The sequence below is a fragment of the Mixophyes fleayi genome, chromosome 1 (assembly GCF_038048845.1).
Source record: "Mixophyes fleayi isolate aMixFle1 chromosome 1, aMixFle1.hap1, whole genome shotgun sequence".
In the NCBI taxonomy this organism is placed as follows: Eukaryota; Metazoa; Chordata; class Amphibia; order Anura; family Limnodynastidae; genus Mixophyes; species Mixophyes fleayi.
The window spans coordinates 174,875,762-174,895,645 of NC_134402.1; the positions used below are offsets into that span (position 1 = coordinate 174,875,762).

The window sequence follows — 19,884 nt, forward strand, 5'->3', positions numbered from 1 at the left end:
ATTTGTGTTTTTGGATTCTTATTATATATTTTAACAAATGTAAAAGTATAAAAGTACTATTGTGTAACCCAAATGTACAAGTGAAAATAAGATAAAATAATACTTATATTCAACCCGTGGAATTCAAATGGGTAAGCTATATCTCATTGTTCTTCATAGCTTCATATTATTCATCCACATCATATATAAAATACAAACAGAAAGAAAATACATAGCGTAATCGACTTCAAAACATTGACAATAATAAATCTATTGTGACTTTTACACAACTGTAAGACATAAGAATTTATTATAATTAGATTGTACGCTCCTCTGAGCAGGGCCATCTCTCCTCCTGTTTCCATCACTTCTAACTCTGCTCTCCAGCTACTTAGCCCTCCTCCTCGAGGGTCCTCCACCCCACGTCCAGTCTCGCTCCCTCCTCCCCCCTGGGGGCCTGGGGGTCTCCCTGTCTTCTGCGCCCTCCTTCTTGGGCCCCGTCGTTTGCGGATCCTCCCTCCCCCTTCCCCGCCCTCTCTAGCTGTGCATTGAACTTATTGAGTTACTGTGTTTACTGTTTACTGTACTGTGCTGTCTTCCATTGTATTGTAATTTGTTTGTCCCTGTACGGCGCTACGGACACCTTGTGGCGCCTTATAAATAAAAATTAATAATATTAATAATAATTATAAGCAGGGCCGGATTAACCCGAGGTCTAACTGGGCTACAGCCCAGGGGCCTCGGACATCCAGGGGGCCCTTGACAGAGCTCAGCAGCATTATTGATCTGGCCCGATAAGTGCTGCTGAGCTCTGTCACTGTTGTCCTTCCACGGTGCTCAGTAATCCCCATAGTGAGGAGTTCTCGTGAGAGTGTCACGAAATCTCCCCAGTAAGGAGCTTACAGCGCGCCGCTGAAGGACAACAGTGAAGAAGGTAAGCGCTTGGGGGGCGGTGGGCAGCTAACGGGGGACCTCATGGGGGGAATGGGGACCCCCTTAGCCCAGGGGCCTCCATTCCCTTAATCCGGCCCTGATTATAAGGTATAGTGGAACAGTCTCTCTGTGTATATAATGCCTTGTGATTGCACTCCTACTAGAGAGTTTCTTCAATGAAGTATCAAACAGGTTTCTTTAAAATCATCCTTCAAGGAGATCACTCCTCTTAAATCACCCCAATGTGTAGGTAAGCAAAGTGTGTTCACGCCATTGCCCCCTTTTATTTGGATCCCTACTAGAAAGATTCTCAATTCAAGCTTTCAGAGGCGTCTTTATTTTTATATCTCATTCATCAGTGAATATTTGTTCACAGTGAATCCCAGATGCAAACAGAAAAAATGGATTCTAGCATTATATTGCCTTATTATGTAAAGTTTTAATACAATCCACAAAATATAATGAAAAAAGGATAAGATAAAAACATGTAAAAAAGAGGGAAGATCAACTGAGCATTGAACAAGCAATTGGTTTGATGTTAATGTCCTGGGATTTCTGCTGACACCAATTGAATAAACTTCCCCATGTTGTAGAATAGTTGGTGGAGAAATCCTTGAATCCTTCACACTTCAATTCTTTTCTGCCAACGTGAATTAAATTATAGACAAGTCTTTTTCAAGGAGAATGGAGTGAAGTGTGTGAGAACCATATTTAAACTGATTGTAGCCAATCAGAAGCCTTGACTGGTTAATAGAAGCATTATATTAAGATAACATCTCTTTGGGCTTTAAATAACATATACAGAGATGTAGAAGATGTGCCAACATTTAGATAACTATATTTATCAAACAGAAAAATATGCACAGTATTTAAAGTTTATTGTTGTTCTAGGAACTGCTTCAGGGGGCCTTAATATAGACTATGACATTAAACCAGTACTGGGCAACTGAACACATGCCTCAGACGACTCCTTTATCACTAAAATCAAGTTACGTCTAGCAGAACAAATCATAATCCATATCATGAGAGTATAATTTCATCCACTCTAAGAAAAAAGCAACCTATCAGAATAAAGCAGGGGGTTTAAGACAGATACACCAAATAACAGTCCTCCATATGCATTACCACACTTTCACCACATAACGGTGGCCTGAAGCTCATTAATCACCTCCATCTCCAATTAATTATAAATAAAACATGAACTACAGCAATAAGGGAATGCAATCCATATTGAAATCACATGATCAACACCAGGCATGATTTCTACAAGATACTCAACCTTAGGGGACCTACCCATCAAACTACCACAATCCCCTGCATATTATCGTTCACAAGTTGTATTGCCACAAATACTATTCTACCCCACGATAAACAACCACTAATCCATTTCAACACACAGATTTATACATAGTGCTTGCACAGAAAACATCACTTTTTGATGTTTTAAGAATCACAAAAGTTTGGCATATGTATTACTTAGATGAGCAATTAGCGACACCGAGAAGAGCCAATAACTAGGAGACTTTCACGATTCACGGCAGGGAATATGGTTCCTGGGTTTGTCATGCAGAAATACAGGAACAGGTAGGGGGACTCTGAGAGCTGAGATCTGTATATTAGTCACACTGAACAGCAGAGCTGAGATGCTGGAAAGGATGGTAAACTCTGTGAGCTGATATCCAGGAATGAGCAGAGCTGAGTCAGTCATGCGGAGATACATGAACAGGTAAGAGAGCTCTGTGAGCTGAGAACTGTAGACGGACCCGCGCCCGGCGCCGGGGGGGATCCCCACATTTGGCAGGTGAGAGTATTGAGCCCCTTGTATTGGGGCGATATGTGATAGAGACAGGTGCGACCAATCACCAGCAATCACGGGGTTTAAAACAGAGACACCATATGATGCTCATTCACTCCCTGAAAAAGTCTGTGAACGGACGAAACGCGTTGGAGACACCCACTATACCCTGATACTGACACCTTGCTATGGCAACATACACTATTGTGGCTTTTATGCATCTATTTGAATGTAAGTGTATCCTTGAAAGCGTATAATAAAGTTTGTTGATACGCATAGCTGTAACTAGGGCTGTGCGATAGGGGCGATCGCCCAGGGCACAATGCTGAAGGGGGCGCAGATCATGAATATTTTAGGTCATATGGTTTAAATTGAGCTAGGGGGGCGGCATTTTTTTTTCTCGCCCCAGGCACTAAAAGTTTAAGTTAAGGCTCTGTTGATATGTAATTTACCATGCATAGCTCTACTCTTTCTCCGAGCCACTGACCTGCACATGCGCGACTACCAGCACAACAGAGCGCACGGGAGAAGGTTCCCAGTATCGCAACTGAAACCTCACATGATTTCCCACACGAAGTGACCAACATTGGCACATAGTAAGCGGAATCGTGAATACAACTGGACAACACCTAGCAAAGGAGGAGATTTACATCCTGATCGGGAAACGGAAAATAGCGCAGTACTTTGCACTAGAGGACAACCAACAACTATTTGAAAAGTGTGATCAACATACCCATAAGGTAATTGCATACCCCGTACACAAGCAGGGGACCTCAGAGATCAGAAATACATTCTGGTTCTCTATGTGTCTGGCCGCAATTGATCTGCATACAGATACCACAGCTTCACAGAAAATCCACCAAGATGTCTAGCCACTTAGACCAAGCTTACTAGCAATATTCAACTGGGACTTTATTTTCATGTTTTGCGTGCAACATTAATTCTGTTATCTAATAATTTGTAAGTATTAGAATCTGTACACTACATTATAATTAGTGGTCTGTAATCAGCAGCGTACTGCACATAACTAATTGCTGTGCACCATACTATTTTCATCCAATCATTTACATTGTGTGAAACACACTATACATAGGTACCAGTAAACACAATACTGACCGTACTTTTGATCGCTTAAAATGTTCAGTGCTAATACCTTTTATCTTTGCACTTATACCTTAATGCTTAAACACTTAATACCTCTTATCTAAAATAACGACACGGACACAAGATATAAGTTTGGCAAAAAGGGGCGTATTTATTTTTGTGGAAGAATTTTATTTTAAAACTCTGAATGGCGACGAGAGCGAAGCAGTCAGCTAACGACTAAACTTTAAACCAATCCAGCGTAAGGTGAAGCAATACCGCTGTCCCAAGACTTTACGGATCCCAAGTCTTTACGATTGGTCGGTACTAAACTTGGCGTCATCGTGACTGCCCCCTTCTGGACTCACATTGTCATATACGACCGTATATCCTCCGCCCCAGAGGCCAAGAGTCAGGTTACTGCAAAAGGGGCAGTGACGTGCGGCCAATTAAACGGTAGCACCTTCGATCAGCCGCTGACTGCATTGCTCTCCTACCCGCAGCGCCTTGACCTAAGACAAGGCCTGAATTTAGTATAACCAGCTTATGCCGGGCGGGAGGGAGGTATCTGGCATCCAGGACAAGAGAGAGCCAGCCCCCATCTCCCATGTAATTTATGCCCTCCTGTGAAACCACTCCCCCAGGAGTGATAGGCTGGCTGACACCAAATGTTTAACCCCTAATGCAGTGCTGATGAAATATAGCACAAAATTTTAATTGCCCTCAGCTTAGGGCTTCACTTAAACTAAAATGTTCAGTGCTAATACCTTTTATCTTTGCACTTATACCTTAATGCTTAAACACTTAATACCTCTTATCTAAAATAACGACACGGACACAAGATATAAGTTTGGCAAAAAGGGGCGTATTTATTTTTGTGGAAGAATTTTATTTTAAAACTCTGAATGGCGACGAGAGCGAAGCAGTCAGCTAACGACTAAACTTTAAACCAATCCAGCGTAAGGTGAAGCAATACCGCTGTCCCAAGACTTTACGGATCCCAAGTCTTTACGATTGGTCGGTACTAAACTTGGCGTCATCGTGACTGCCCCCTTCTGGACTCACATTGTCATATACGACCGTATATCCTCCGCCCCAGAGGCCAAGAGTCAGGTTACTGCAAAAGGGGCAGTGACGTGCGGCCAATTAAACGGTAGCACCTTCGATCAGCCGCTGACTGCATTGCTCTCCTACCCACAGCCAGGACCCTTTAACGGGAACCTGGCCCGCCACACAGAGAAAGAACTAAGGGACCTAAAAACCTATAAAGATGAATAATGAACCACTCCATGCCCTCATCTGTGAGGTGCACCCCGTCTGTACGGAAAAAATGAGTGTGCCTCACCGTAATCCATGGGTGAGCAATAGCAAACCCACCTAAAGCTTCGACCACTTTACTTGCGGCCTTATTGACCTTCCGAATTATGGTCTTCATAACGGGAGGGGCGATGGGCATTCTCCAAGCAAGGCGGGGGATAATGTGGGACCAACCTATCCTAATCCCAGGCCATCTAGCATGTAACGCTCTCAAATCCTCTCTTATACCTATAATTAAATCCAAGGATTTGACATGGCCTAGATCATTACCGCCTGCATGAACCAATAGAATGTCAGGGGGGCCAAATTGATTAATTTCGTTGTCCAAAAGTGGCATGATAGCATGCCATAACAATCCCCTCCTTCCAACCCATCTGAATGTTATAGGGTTGGTAAATAGGGACCAGTCGTAGGCCATATGATGTTTCTCGGCCCAATATACATATGAGTGGCCTATGACCCATACGTTAATCTTCTGCAGACCTAAGACCAAAAAATATAATTGGTTAGGGCCATAAAATTAATTTGCTCATTCGAACCAAACATATATATCTGCTGGTGTGAATCAACCTCTGCACTCCACAGGAGGTCATGACAAGCTATCCTGAAGCTTAACACCCATTGTTCCATGAGCAACTAATTAACAAACTTTTTCTCATAACAGAGAAAACCGGAGGTATCTTAAAACCAAGCAGGTCTGGATGTAAATTTAAAGAGACCACTTTAACCTTATAACATATTAAAAAATGGAGAAACAACCAAGCGGGTTCCGGTGCAACTAACGAACCGCTTTAACATAAATTCGTATACCAAGCCGGTCTAAATGAACTATGACACGGCTTAAAACTCCATAAACTGCAGTGTATGCATACTAAATATTGAAGGTCAACTACCAAGCAGGTCAATGTGCACCATAAGACTGCTTTATCCTCCAAAGCTGCAGCACATAAATATGAGTATAAAAGGTTTATTTAAAAACACAGGTCTACATGTTACTGCCAGACCGCTTTAGCCTCCGTCCACTGACGTATGTCATACCTTTTATATCTAAAGTACAAACTATCGGGGTGTTTATCCAAGCAGGTCCAATAAACTGTGGGACCGCTTTCTCCCCTGAAGTGACATACGACAGCTAAAAACTATAACATGCAGGATAATGTTGACCAAGCAGTTCCCATGGCTGTGGATCCGCTTTACCTTACCGATCCCTGTATGTTAAGAATACATCCGCCAGCGCGATCCCATCACAATAGCCGCTTCACCAAAGACTGACCAACTTGCATGCTGTTCAAAACTTACCAAGTGTAAACGCCTAAGCGCACACTTTACGCATTGCCACCAGCTTAAAATATTATTGTGCCTACTTCCCTGACTACAATCAGCCGTACAAGCCGACATAATATATGAATACCTGTAGTAGTACAGTGAACCATGATGGGAAGGGGTAGGCAGCAATAACCAAGGTGAAGGACAAAAAACCTGCAAACCCTGGAGGCCCATAGCCAATCAGACCTTGATCCAGTGAAAACAGGGAAAAAATCCCCTCACGCCCTCACTAAAAGCGACAAGCAGCAGAGCCCAAGGTTATCGCTAGGGTTGTGGGCGTATATATGACTTATAAGCTCCTGACTTCCAGCGGCCTATTGCCTGTATAGCCGATGGCGACTCGCCTCTTTCTGCTGCGGCAGTAGCCGCCCCGATTCTAAATGAATGGGTACCATAGAGCGATGGGTCTAAACCCACATGCACCAACGCACGTTTAAATACTGCATTAAATTGGAATTTGGAAAGGGGTGAACCATCTGCATGTATCAGCCACATCTTCCCTTCTTTTGGGCGAACTATTGAAAATTTTGAGCACCAAGCCACCGGGCATATACCCGTATCTTCCTGTGCTGCTATGTTAAACCAATGCCCTTTACTAAGTTGGTCAGTCTTTGAGCTGGCTAATTTACAACCCACGTGTGAATCAGTAATATATGTATACTTCGCCAATAGCGCATTACCAATATCTGCATTAGATCGCGCAACCAGTTCACTTATTCTAAAAGCCCCATGGAAGGCCATGCAAAATGCTGTGCTGAAAAGGAGCGATTCATACTGATTCGTTGTGACCACTGTGAGAGCACTAACCAATAACCTCAAAATAGCTACGGAAATGGGACGTCTTGCGTCCACCTCTACCGGCCGTTCCTTTGCCCAACCTCTCAATGCTTTGGAGATCATGAAGCCCTTAGTGGGGTCCGCCACACTATGCAGACGAGCCATAAAGGAAATCCCTGACAGGGTAGAGGCCATATTGGATTTTGATGCTCCTTGGAGGTACCTACTCCACATGAAATCTAACATGAGATCCTTTTGATTTGAAGGGTGACAGCCCGGATACGAACTCAGGAACAATTGCCATTGGTGCCAGGCAGTTCTATACGATTTTCTCGTGGAAGCAGCCAACGACAATTCCGCCAGACCCATTATACCGGCTCGACCATCTGCCAAGCGGAAAGGGGACAGGGAATACCAGTTAGTCTAGCTTGGGGTGCTAAAAACCGGAAACGCCGCCATTGGCAGCGAGATAGAGAGTCAGCTATGTGATTCTCTATGCCGGGAACATGTTTGGCCCGAAATGAAATGTCGAACTCTAACGAACGTAACACCAGTCTGCGCAATAAGTTAACTGCTGGCAGAGAGGAAGCGGTCTGACGATTAATAGCTTGAACTACCCCGAGATTGTCACACCAGAACACTACGTTCCGGCCAGACAAACTCTTCGCCCATAGCTCTAGGGACAGTACTATGGGAAACAGCTCTAGCACCAACATGTTCTTAACTAGGCCATTTATATGCCATTCCGTCGGCCAAGTAGCCGCACACCATTCCCCTTGAAAAAAGGTTCCGAAGCCGTGGGCTCCGGAAGCATCCGTGTGCAGTTCTAATTCCCTACTAGATACTGGACATTCAGGCCAAATCCGCACGCCATTAAAATCTTGCAAGAAAGTTGCCCAGATCTTAAGATCTGCCCTAATATCGGATGCTAGGCGAATCCGTGCATGAGGCCTTGTCAAGCCTGCTGTGGCCAATTGTAACTTCCTGCTAAATATCCTGCCCATAGGGATTACCCTACAAGCAAAATTCAATGTACCCAGAAGTGACTGGATGCGCCGCAGAGAGCTAGCATCTGCACTCAGAACCTCCGATATGATTGTTTGCAGTTTCTCAATCTTATCCCTGGGTAAGCGACAACATCCTACCACGGTGTCTATCTCTATTCCCAGAAATGATAAGCAGGTGGCGGGACCCTCTGTTTTGTCATGGGCAATAGGAACTCCCATAACAACAAAAAGAGCTTTTGCTGCAAACAAAATTTCAGAGCAAACAAGGGATGAACCTGGGCCTACAAACAAAAAATCGTCTAAATAGTGTGCTACCCCCACGTGGCCCGTTCCTGCTTGTATACACCAATGCAGGAAGGAGCTGAAGCACTCAAAAAACGAACATGACACCGAACAGCCCATAGGAAGACAGCGATCAATATAAAAGCCGTCTTGGAATTTGAAGCCCATGAATCTAAAAGATTCTGGGTGAAGCGGGAGAAGTCTAAAAGCAGACTCGATGTCCAGCTTAGCTAGAAGTGCGCCTTTCCCATAAGATCTCACTAGGGCCAAAGCTTCCTCGAAAGACTGGTAAATTACCGAGCTATGGTGAGCATCTATGGCGTCGTTTACCGACGAACCGATGGGGTGGGACAGGTGCTGAATTAACCGGTATTTACCCTCAGCTTTCTTAGGCACTACTCCTATAGAGGATAAGATTAAGTTCGTCAACGGAGGAGACGGAAAAGGACCCTGCATCCTTCCTAAGGCCACTTCTTTATTGACCTTTTCGAGTACTACTTCTGGCAAGACAGACGCCGACTTCAAATTCCGGCCATCCCCGGACCGTACCGGCCCGGATATGGGAAGCCTAAAACCTACAGTGAAACCTTCTTTCAGAAACTTGGCTTGTGCGGCATCAGGAAAGAAACCAAGCCATCTGACCAACACATCTAACTTAATGGGCGATGGGGCCTTGCCCAGTGGGTCCCGACATGCCCCGTCCCCTTCCTGCACCTGGAGCATTCCTGGTGCATTCCCGCACTGGGTGCGGGCCTCTACAGATCGCACAGGCGTGCCTATACCTGCAGTTGTCCCCCCTGTTGCAGGTGGAATTATTGAACGCAAAACATCTGTTCTGCTTACGGCGGGGGGCTCCACGCCCCCCTCCTCCTGGAAACCTGACACTTGGACGTTGCTCCTCACTCTGAGGTCGCATTAGTTTCGACCACGTTTCAACATCCTTGCACTCAAAGGGAATACGCTTCATCCCGTTGGCTTTTTCCCTGAAACTCTCGTCATACCTACGCCATATTGTAGGCCCATCATTGACTACCATCTCCGTTATGAGGTGCAGGTAGCGCCATATGTCTACCAGCGCCTCGGGTCTGGTTTCCAAGTAACAGGCCGCGAATACACAGAAGCCTGACAACCAGTTGTGGAATGACCGGTAAGCTTCCTCACCTATTCCCCCTCTACTACACGCAGCTGTCAACTGCTTTTTGGATTGTTTCGTTAAGGCAAACATATCCACCAGGAATCCTTTGTTGATCCTGTCCCTCACACATGGTCTCACACCTGTCAGTAGCGCCGTATTGTCACACAACACCATGGGGCCCCCTAACGCTGCGCGAGGCAAGGCTACTGCGGGAGCCACTTTCACTGGTTGAACCAAATGTTCCTTTAATAATCGCAGCAGCTTGCGCGGTCCTTGCTCATCATCTGACGAATCGTCATCAGTAGATGACATTGGAGCGCTATGTGTCAATGGGTGTAGTGTCAATAAAGAAGGGTTCTCACCAGCAATGGTAACCGGAATCCCTTGTCCCGGCTGTGGGGCGATGGCTTGAGACCCAGCGGCCGCTGTGATGATTCCTGTCGTCTCGGGTCCACTGGCCGGCATACCAGCTTGTTGTATTGAAATTCCTCCTCCAACCGTGACGATTCCATTATCTGGCTGTGCCTGTGTTACTGGGCGAGAAGAAACGTTAGCAGCCGGCAAAACATCCATTACTGCACACCCATGCCCCACACTGCTGAGCGACATTAAGGCCCTATTATCCCTAGTAGCACCACTATCAACACCCCGGGTTTGTGGATGATCCAAAGGCCTGCTAACCGGATAGGGAGCGGGGCTATGAATGTGACCTACCGGAGGGGAAGTATCCTGCCTCCACGAAAAGTGTGCTCCGATCTGCGGCAGGCTTCTCTCCTGCGGCGGATATGGAGCAATCCATAGTCTGGCCATACTATGTTCCCCTTGTGTCTGAGGGGGAGGGTAAGGGAGGGACCAGGCTGCGTTATTACTTGCCTGAATGTTATGGACGTGAAAGGGCTGCCCGTATTGGGACTGGTTATTATCGGCGTTAAAGGGGGGGTTCCCCGGATGCGTTACGGCCCGTCTTCGATAAGGCAAAATATTGCCCACCCCCGAAGGAAACCAAGATGGACCAGTAACTACTTGCTCGAACATAGGGAACTGTGATCCAATTATACTTGGGGCGCCCAATGACGCTGAAGGGCCTCCCGATGATAATGTGCGGCCGCTATGCCTTGACCACCCTTCTGGCATTAATGTGGGCAAACTTGCGTGTGGGAACCCCGTTTGAGCCCTCCCTCTCCCTATGTTATTACACCCTAGACTTCCGGGAAGAGGGGGCGGCATAACTGTGTTGGGTATGACACTCTGCGGTTCAAATGAAGGGGGTGTATGTGGGAAATAACTGGAACCGTGGACCGGAACATAACTAAAATTGTGTGCTGAAACCTCCATTTGCTCGCTAACAACCCCCACCCCGATTTCGCTAGCAGTGTTCCTTGTATGTGGGGTCACATTACTTTCCCATGAGCGATTGATTGACGGGGATAACATCCTGCCTCCCCTCCCTCTCTTCGCTCCCCTTACCTGTTTACGTGCACCAGCATTGGGAGGGCTCACAGCCCGCTCTGGCGCACGTGACCTTCTGACATTACCCTTTTTATTGCCCTTTCGGCGAATGGAGGCACCAGTGGCCTCTCGAGCCTGTGCACTCAGAGTGTCTGCGGCGGCGAGAGGCTCCCCTCCCCCGCTGACAGGCTCACCCACCATTCTTTCTATCATAACCAAAGGCTCTTGGCTAACAGGGCTCCTAATGCCCCTTGGTGAAACCCCATCCAGTAAGCCTGCTGTGGTGTGAGGGTCCCCTCCACCACTCACAGGCTCCACATTGCCCCCACTGACAGTGTTAAAACTCCCCCCTGAGCCTGCAGCGGTGAGAGGCTCCCCTCCACCGCTGACAGGCACTTCTAAACCCACTGTGCAAATGTCAAGCTGACCGGAGCTCCTAATGAGCTCTGGTGACATCATCCCTACAGAGCCTGCAGCGGTGAGCGGCTCCCCGCCACCGCTGACAGGCGCTGCCACTTCAGAGGCTTCTGCCCTCTTGTCCCCCTGGCTACCTGAGCTCCTAGCAAGCTCAGGCGCCGACATAGGCCCAGCACCTGCGGCGGTGAGAGGCTCCCCTCCACCGCTCGCAGGCACTTGTTGAAATTTTAAAATGGCCGCCGCGGCGGCTCCGGGGGGCGGGGCTACCGCCCGCACATCAGCAATACTATCTGGGCTCTCTTGGAAGCGGGCTGGGGTACCTACACTACGGCGTGGACGGGACATGGTGGCCAAATTTAAACTATACTACTGTGGGACTGGGTGCTACAGAGCTGGGCAGCGAGATGGGGTTGGGAGGGGGCGGGGGGAGAGTTGGATGAACGAGCTGTGGAAGGGGAGAACTAAAGGAGGCAGAGGAGGAAAGAAGAATTAGTTAGGGGAGAATAAAGCCCAAGTGAGGGAAAGAGGGAGAAGAGCAAGAGAGAAAAACAATGAAACAAATGACAGAACAAGTAATATATGGTACTCAGCCTGACTGCACAGCCACTGTCTCCTTATCTGGCATCCAGGACAAGAGAGAGCCAGCCCCCATCTCCCATGTAATTTATGCCCTCCTGTGAAACCACTCCCCCAGGAGTGATAGGCTGGCTGACACCAAATGTTTAACCCCTAATGCAGTGCTGATGAAATATAGCACAAAATTTTAATTGCCCTCAGCTTAGGGCTTCACTTAAACTAGTGTAAATTCCCATACACAAGTTACAAATCCAGGAGTGTGGTTAACTCCTATACATTAAGCTGCTCGTACAATACCATCTCTTACTACCTTGTCTGCATACACCACGTCTTGCCTCAAGTTCAAATTTTGGATGGTTGTCCCACACATCCAAACAAATGCTTTCGCTAGTGATAGTGTTTTTTCCGCTCTATCAAAGGGTTACTTTCTTCATGCAAATGCATGAAGGAGCTTTTGGAGGTGGTAACTCCGGCCAGAGGAAATTTTCATCGCATCGGTTTTCGCCAGAGATAGCTTTTTCATGCCTTTGCATGGGGAAGCCTATTTAATAGATGAAAATGAAAGACAAATGCCTTTTTCTTTAAATAAAGCATTTTTTCAATGATAAATGGTTTTTAAATATTTTTAAATATTTATTTATTTTTTATATATTTTTTTTATTGTGCTAACCCCTTACCACTTTGGGCCAGTCTATAAGGGAAAATCATCCTTATTGTCACTACAGTGGGTGGTATGTTCTGCTTCATGCTATTTTGCTTTGAATCTGGTGTGACTTGGATTTCAGGGTGAATGGAGAGGATAGGGGTTGGAGTGAGGTCTACCTGTGGCCTCTTTTGGTTGTTTACACTGGGCCACGTAGGTACATTTTACCCCTCAGCTAAAAGTTGCCCGCCAACCTTCGCTTACTGCTTTGACCACAAAAGCTCCACAACCAGTACTTTCTGTTCAGCAAGACAGAGAGGCTGAACCCTCTTTGGTATAGGGCAGTGTTGGCTAACCTGTGACACTTCTGGTATTGTGAAACTACAAGTTCCAGCATACCCTTCCAGCAATAAGCTGCTATATATTGGCAAATAATTCTGGGACTTGTAGTTTCACAACACCTGGAGTGTCACAGGTTAGCCAACACCTGAATAGGGCAATGAAAGGGGAAGTTGGATTCCTCATACCTGAGCTACAGGATTAGATTGAGGCACAAGGTAAGGGGGTAATTGGTATTTGGAGCAGGAAGGATTTAACATTGTGTGTCCCACTGCCATGTTGGAAGGATCAAGAAAAAATGTTTTTAATGTTGACGACCTTATTGTTATTAAAGATTATACATTTTTATTAGTTGTAACTTACCCGCATAATATCTTCTCCACTTGGAGTGTGGCCCTGAGATTTGTAAAGGATCCAGCAACAACATAAAACGAGATGGCTGTCTTTCCCTGGCTTATATCAATAGAGCTGGCAAGTATGCTTATATTACAGCTCCCAGTAGCCCTTGCTGGCCTGGAAATAATGGTCTATGTAGTCCTCTTCAGTAGCTGAGAGGGCCTGCTTGAGGAACTGATTATCTAATATCTACAATGCACAGTGGTTTGATGTGTTTGTTATCTATGTCTGCATTTGCACATTAACATTTTTAATAGTAAATTAGTTGAAATATTTGATATCTCCACTTTTGTCAAATACCTTTTAGCATGCACAAAAAAATGCATTACGTATCTGTTCATGTTCAGTGAACAGAGACATTTTAAGGAGTAGATGGAAGTGCTCTAGTCAATTTAATCTTTCTACACATTATTTTTACTTTTGTTATAGTAAGTCATTGAAAGAGTGTGAAAATTTCGTAAGACACTAGATGTCAGCATTGCTTTGTTTGATGCTTATTTAACGCTGATGGCAGTGGTTAGATATAAGCAGTACAAATTGCTGTTCAAATTATGGATGATATTTTTTATAATATATATATAATAATCAATTTTCTGTTACATTCCAATACCTTTGAGATTGCTGCTTGCTATATTTTCCATGATCTTAAACAAAATGACAAAATACATTACTTAGTTTCAAATCCAATGGTACATAAATATCAGAGGGTTTAGTTGACAAGAGTTAAAGTGCATCTGTCAACTGCAGATAATAGAAGTAATAGGCAATAATTTTATAGGCTGAATCCAGACTCATGCTACAGTCTAGTCACTAGGGATAAGTGCCTTATGAATATTTGGTTATGAAGTCCCTCAATGATGATGTAATCGGTTAGTTAAACTACAATATCATGAATATTTGATCAGCTCACAAATGGTCTTCCTGTATGGATAGAGAAACATTGTTATTATAGTAGATCTTTCACTTATAATTTCACTATAGAACACACTAGAAAACATCAGACTAGGATTTAAGACAATATAAACTTAAAATACATAACAAGCTGCAATATTGATATGTTTGTTTATTGAATATGCAATATCATAGGGCAATAAATCACTTTTCCCTTGATTACCATTATTCTTCTTCACATTGTGCACCAGTCAGATGCAGCCATGCTCTCGCTAAGTTAAACAAGAGCACAGGTCACTGACTTGCGTAGGACCACATACCAGCACACTCATCTTAAATGCTTCTGTGTGTCACGAGCCACGGTGGTACACCGCATCCTGGCGTGATCTAACAGCCCGGGCGCGTGCATTAGTTTCAATGCACTGTTATTCTTCCTTGGGCTTATCTTTGTGGCTTAGAGTAGGAGGGAGTAGAGACATCCTCCAACACCAGGGGGAGCTCTCCTATGATTTAAACTGGTTAATTTATATATGTATACATGTTCCTGGTTCATGTTATCTATGCCAATTCTAAGCTAGTAATTAATTAGCAGCGTCCTGAGGCTGATTGTCAGCCCTGTCCTCCTCTTTTCTGAATGGCACATCAAAGTATTTAAGGCAGGGAGGGCTTAGCCGTTTATAGCGCTTACTGACCCAGTTTGCTGACTTGCTCCTGTCTGTTTGTTGGATTCAATCCTGAGGATACACTGCCTGTGGGATTTCCTGTTGTGACCTTCTGCCTGTTTGCTCGTGACCCTGACCCTTTGGCTTGTACTTTGGACTCCGCTACTTTGCCTGTGACCCTGACCCTTGGCGTGTTTACTGACTACCCTGCTTGCCTGTGACCCTTGACCTTGGCTACTGTCTGACTATGCGCTGCCTACTATCCAGCCTCTTGGCCTGCCACTATGGGCCTGTACTACCAAATCACACTACGCCTGGAGTTAAGTCCTGGGGGCATATGAGTACCGGTGAGCATATGAAGCTCTAAGGGAAAGGCGGCTGCTACAGGTGAACACCTCCGCCATCTTGTTCTGTGAGTTGGTGATCAGACCGTCAGCCTAACACTGTGTTGCTTTTATTCATTTTATTGCTGTGGCTACAGGATGTTCTAGCCCCACTCACTTCAAAATTGGTTACACATGGATGTGCTGGAGATGAATCTTTCCACCAGTCAATAGAAGCTAAACACCATACATCTCTATTTCTGTTGACAAGATAAAAAGTCCTACCCCCCAAGAACAAGCACATATATCACAAGATCAGGGCCGGTGCTAGGGTTCTCAGCGCCCTAGGCCCACTGCTCCTCGGCTTCTTTACCACAAAGGAGAGGGGTGGAGCAGCCGATGCATGCTGGGAAGGGAGGGGGGTGTTGGGTATTACAAAACTTTATTCACACTGTCTTGCAGTACAGGCGCCGCGGCCGCTGGGAAGATCTGACACCTGATCACTGACGTGAGTGATCAGGTTATCAGCTGTACGATGCGCAGAGCAGCCCAGGCGGGTGGACATTGAAGAAACAGCGGCGGCACCCGGCCGCCGCTGCACCTGGCCGCCGCTGCACCTCTCTCACACTTTTCTCCGCTGACTAGATTTTCAAATCTAGTCAGCGTGAGCGGCGCCCTGCAGGTCCCGGCGCCCTAGGCAACTGCCTAAGGTTGCCTAATGGGAGTGCCGGGCCTGCACAAGATGTTGCAAAAACTTTAATGCACTCATAATCTTCTGCATTAACTGTTTCAATTCCCTTCTTACTGGTCTTTTCCTAACCAAACTTTCTCTCCTACAGTCTATATTGAATCTAGTGGCTAGACTAATTTTCTTTGACAAATCTTGTTCTACTGTTGCTTTGCTCTCTCAGTCCCTACATTGGTTGCCTGAATTTTACAGAATCCAATATAACATACTGTATTTTTGCTAACATATAAAACCATTAGCAAAACTGTATCAACATACATCTCTTCACTTGTCTCAAAATATCTCCCAAATTCCGCTTTGCGCAAGTTCTGTACCTCTCGTTCTCACTGATTACTTGCTCCAAATCCCAGTTACAGGAATTATTTCACGCTGCACCTACACTGTGGAATTCCGTCCCTTGTACAATACATTCCTTTTGCCTCCAAACCTTTAAGCATCCCCATAAAACTCACCTATTTAGACAAACTTAAAAACTTCCCGAACCCCCCCTCTTAATCTCCCTAGGCTAATATACCAGTTTACCACTCATCAACAAGGTAAGATTGTTATTATCAGCCATAGAATTCAATGCAACATTGCTGTTCTTATGCTTTACTTTACTTATTAACTTTAATTTATAGAGAAAGAGGAGCTGGGCCTGAACCCTGCATCGCTATCCCCATAGCAAAAAATTTAGCCTCCTGGGGCCTGTGCTCTGCTCTCAATAGAGCAGAAAGGGGGCCTCTTCTAAGCATGCGCCAACTGAAAAGGCATCTGCTCTACTCTATTGGGAACAGATTGGGGTCTCTCCTCATGGGGGGGGGGAACCTAATATTGCCTGGCTCCCCACACCTCTGAGCCCGTTAACCACCACACCCCCTGCACCACCTATTGTTATGCCTTTGAGGTGGACTCATTGCAACAAAAAGTCATGTTGTCAGGTGCCATCTCCCCTCTCTTTACTTGCAGCAGGGATGGATGCCTTCAGCTCCGGGTTTCATACTGACTGCTTGAAATACCTTATGGCAGCATATTTAAGGTAGACTCTGGCACTGATCCAGTGCCAGAGTACTGGATCACTTCATGGTCTGTTCCTTGTTAATGGCAGTAACTTGCACCTCTGATTCCTTTCTATTGAACTTCCTGTTGTCGACTTGCTTGTTCCTGACCATCCTTTGCCTCATGTTCTGGTTTCATTTGGATCTCATATTTTGACCTCGCCTATCCCGACAATTCTTCTGCTTCACATTTCTGGCTTCGTTTGGATCTCCTGGTACTGATCTGGCTAGTTCACAATGGTCTATGTGTGATTCCAGTTACCTCGCTAGCGACTGGCTTTGAGGGCTGCAATCTGCATGTCCCACGCAAGACCAGACCTCCTTCCAAAGTCCCTGGTGAACACCTGGAGCTTGTTAGACTCTGCGGCCTCTTTGCTCAGTAGTGTCAATTGCTAGCAGGTGTACGTCCACTTTCCCAGTGTGTTTTGTGACACATGATTGCCTTGACCGGACGGAGCCTGTAGGGACACAACAAATGGTGCATCAAGCCTAAACCTGACCACCTCACTTTCAAGTAGCATTATCAGTTCTGTCACAGAGCAGAAAATTGTTGTCTTACCAAGCTGTAGAACACTGAATCAATATTGTATTACAGGAAAATATAAATCTCCCTATTATTAAAGAGCAGTAACAACTCTTTAAGAGCACCAGGAGTTGCAGTTGCTCTGTGTCGCTCAGCAGTTTAACCACTGATTGATGCAGTTAAACTCCCTGTTTACTAAGCAGCGGTGACCAGCGATAGTCTATTGCTGTAACACTGCACGTCAAAACCACAATGTGAAACTTGCAATCCTTCACATAATGGCATTAGCGTCTTTTTTTCTAAATTGCTGTTCTGACTAGAGTTGCTCGAACCTGCCATGGACCGATTCTCAAAGCAGTTCGAAAGATCAAAACAAATTCATCAGAATGTTTAAAATTTTTGATAAAATTAATTAAACATATGAAAAAATTGAAGAGGTTTAACTATATTCCAGCAGGTTCTACCACTCTCAACCATCTCATGATACATTTTTAATGGTGAACTTCAGATGCAATGGTTTACACTGTTTTCAGTTCACATTAAAAAAGTAAAAATACTTTTTATTATTTAAAAATAATGGGGTTAGAATATTTTTTGAATTTTCTTCCTAAGTAATTTTCCTACAAAGTTATGGGAAATCACAGTTGAACAAGACAGTTATACTCTGTATAAACTGCTCATCTGCCTCATTTGAATTTAGATCTGACCACTTTCATTTTGATTTGTCTACAGATATGTATCTGTAATCCCTACCAGTGGTTTCCCCCTTAATTTATTTTCTTACAAAGTAATAGGAAATCACAAACAGGACAGTTAAACATTTAACAAACATTGAATATATAATACCCTCAGCTGCTGGATCCAAAAACTGCATTTACCATCTCATTGTCTTAGACAATGTAATTTACTAATTTTATTTCTTATTAATTCCTTTTGTTTATTTTTCTTGCATTCTTGCAAATTCTTAAACCTGTGAGGATTCACAGAATGAACTCCAGATGACAGCTCTCAGAAAACAGTTCATAATGTCAGCTACAAACACCTTCTCCAATCCTTTGACCTTCGCTTTGCCACCTACTATTCTACCTGCTCCAATCCCTTGACTTTGGCTTCGTCCATCACTCTTATACTGTCTACAATCATGTGACTTTAGCTAGTACCTCACAACCAATCCTCTCAGCCAAACGTGGTGTGTCACTGATAGCTACCCTATCACTCTTCTACTGTCTACAATCATGTGACTTCAGCTAGTACCTCACAACCAATCCTCTCAGCAATAAGTGGCTTGGCCGGACGTGGTGTGTCACTGATAGCTACCCTATCACTCTTCTACTGTCTACAATCATGTGACTTCAGCTAGTACCTCACAACCAATCCTCTCAGCAAAAGTGGCTTGGCCGGACGTGGTGTGTCACTGATAGCTACCCTATCACTCTTCTACTGTCTACAATCATGTGACTTCAGCTAGTACCTCACAACCAATCCTCTCAGCAATAAGTGGCTTGGCCAGACATGGTGTATCACTGATAGCTACCCTATCACTCTTCTACTGTCTACAATCATGTGACTTCAGCTAGTACCTCACAACCAATCCTCTCAGCAATAAGTGGCTTGGCCAGACATGGTGTATCACTGATAGCTACCCCGGCCAAGTGGTTCTTTCCTAGGAGCTGCCAGCACTGTGACAAAACCCTAACAAATCACACAATTTCACAAACTATCTTTCTTACTATCCCTATTTAGCATGATACTTAGAATTATTACATCCGTTATAACCCTACTTTATATCCTTTTATCCATATTTTCATATTGTCACTACTCCACTCCCCTAAACACTCATGTACTTCTTTTCTATCTTCATTCCTTAATTGCAATATATTCAAACTGTAGGCACAAGATAAGGACTTTTAAATAAGAAATATTTTTCTCTATCTTCAATGATATATCACCACATTCATGTCCACCTTCCCCCATGTCTTGCATACACTTTATTTCTTATTCTGACCATCAAATCTTATACATATCACCCCTCTCCCATTACTTCCAAAATTCTCTAAATATGTCCTATGAAATGCATTTTCTTTATATAACAAACTAACCTCCATGCATGAAATTTTCCTCTCAAACAAGCTCATACTTCTGACAATAACAGAAACATGGCTCATACAATGAGACCCTGCCTCACCTGCAGTCCTTTAACACCTTGGTTTCCTCTTCACCCACATTTTTAGGTCTTGAAAAATGCA

The 19,884-nt window shown here is 44.7% G+C and overlaps 1 long non-coding RNA gene across 1 annotated transcript; it reads right to left on the reverse strand.

Annotated features, from left to right (window-relative positions):
• Positions 1 to 4,635: 4,635 nt before the first annotated feature.
• LOC142106728 (uncharacterized) lies at positions 4,636 to 10,099 on the reverse strand. Its single transcript, XR_012679766.1, has 2 exons — positions 9,997 to 10,099; positions 4,636 to 5,590 (listed from the first exon to the last, which is right to left on the reverse strand). It is a non-coding gene; the product is annotated as an uncharacterized LOC142106728 (long non-coding RNA).
• Positions 10,100 to 19,884: the final 9,785 nt, after the last annotated feature.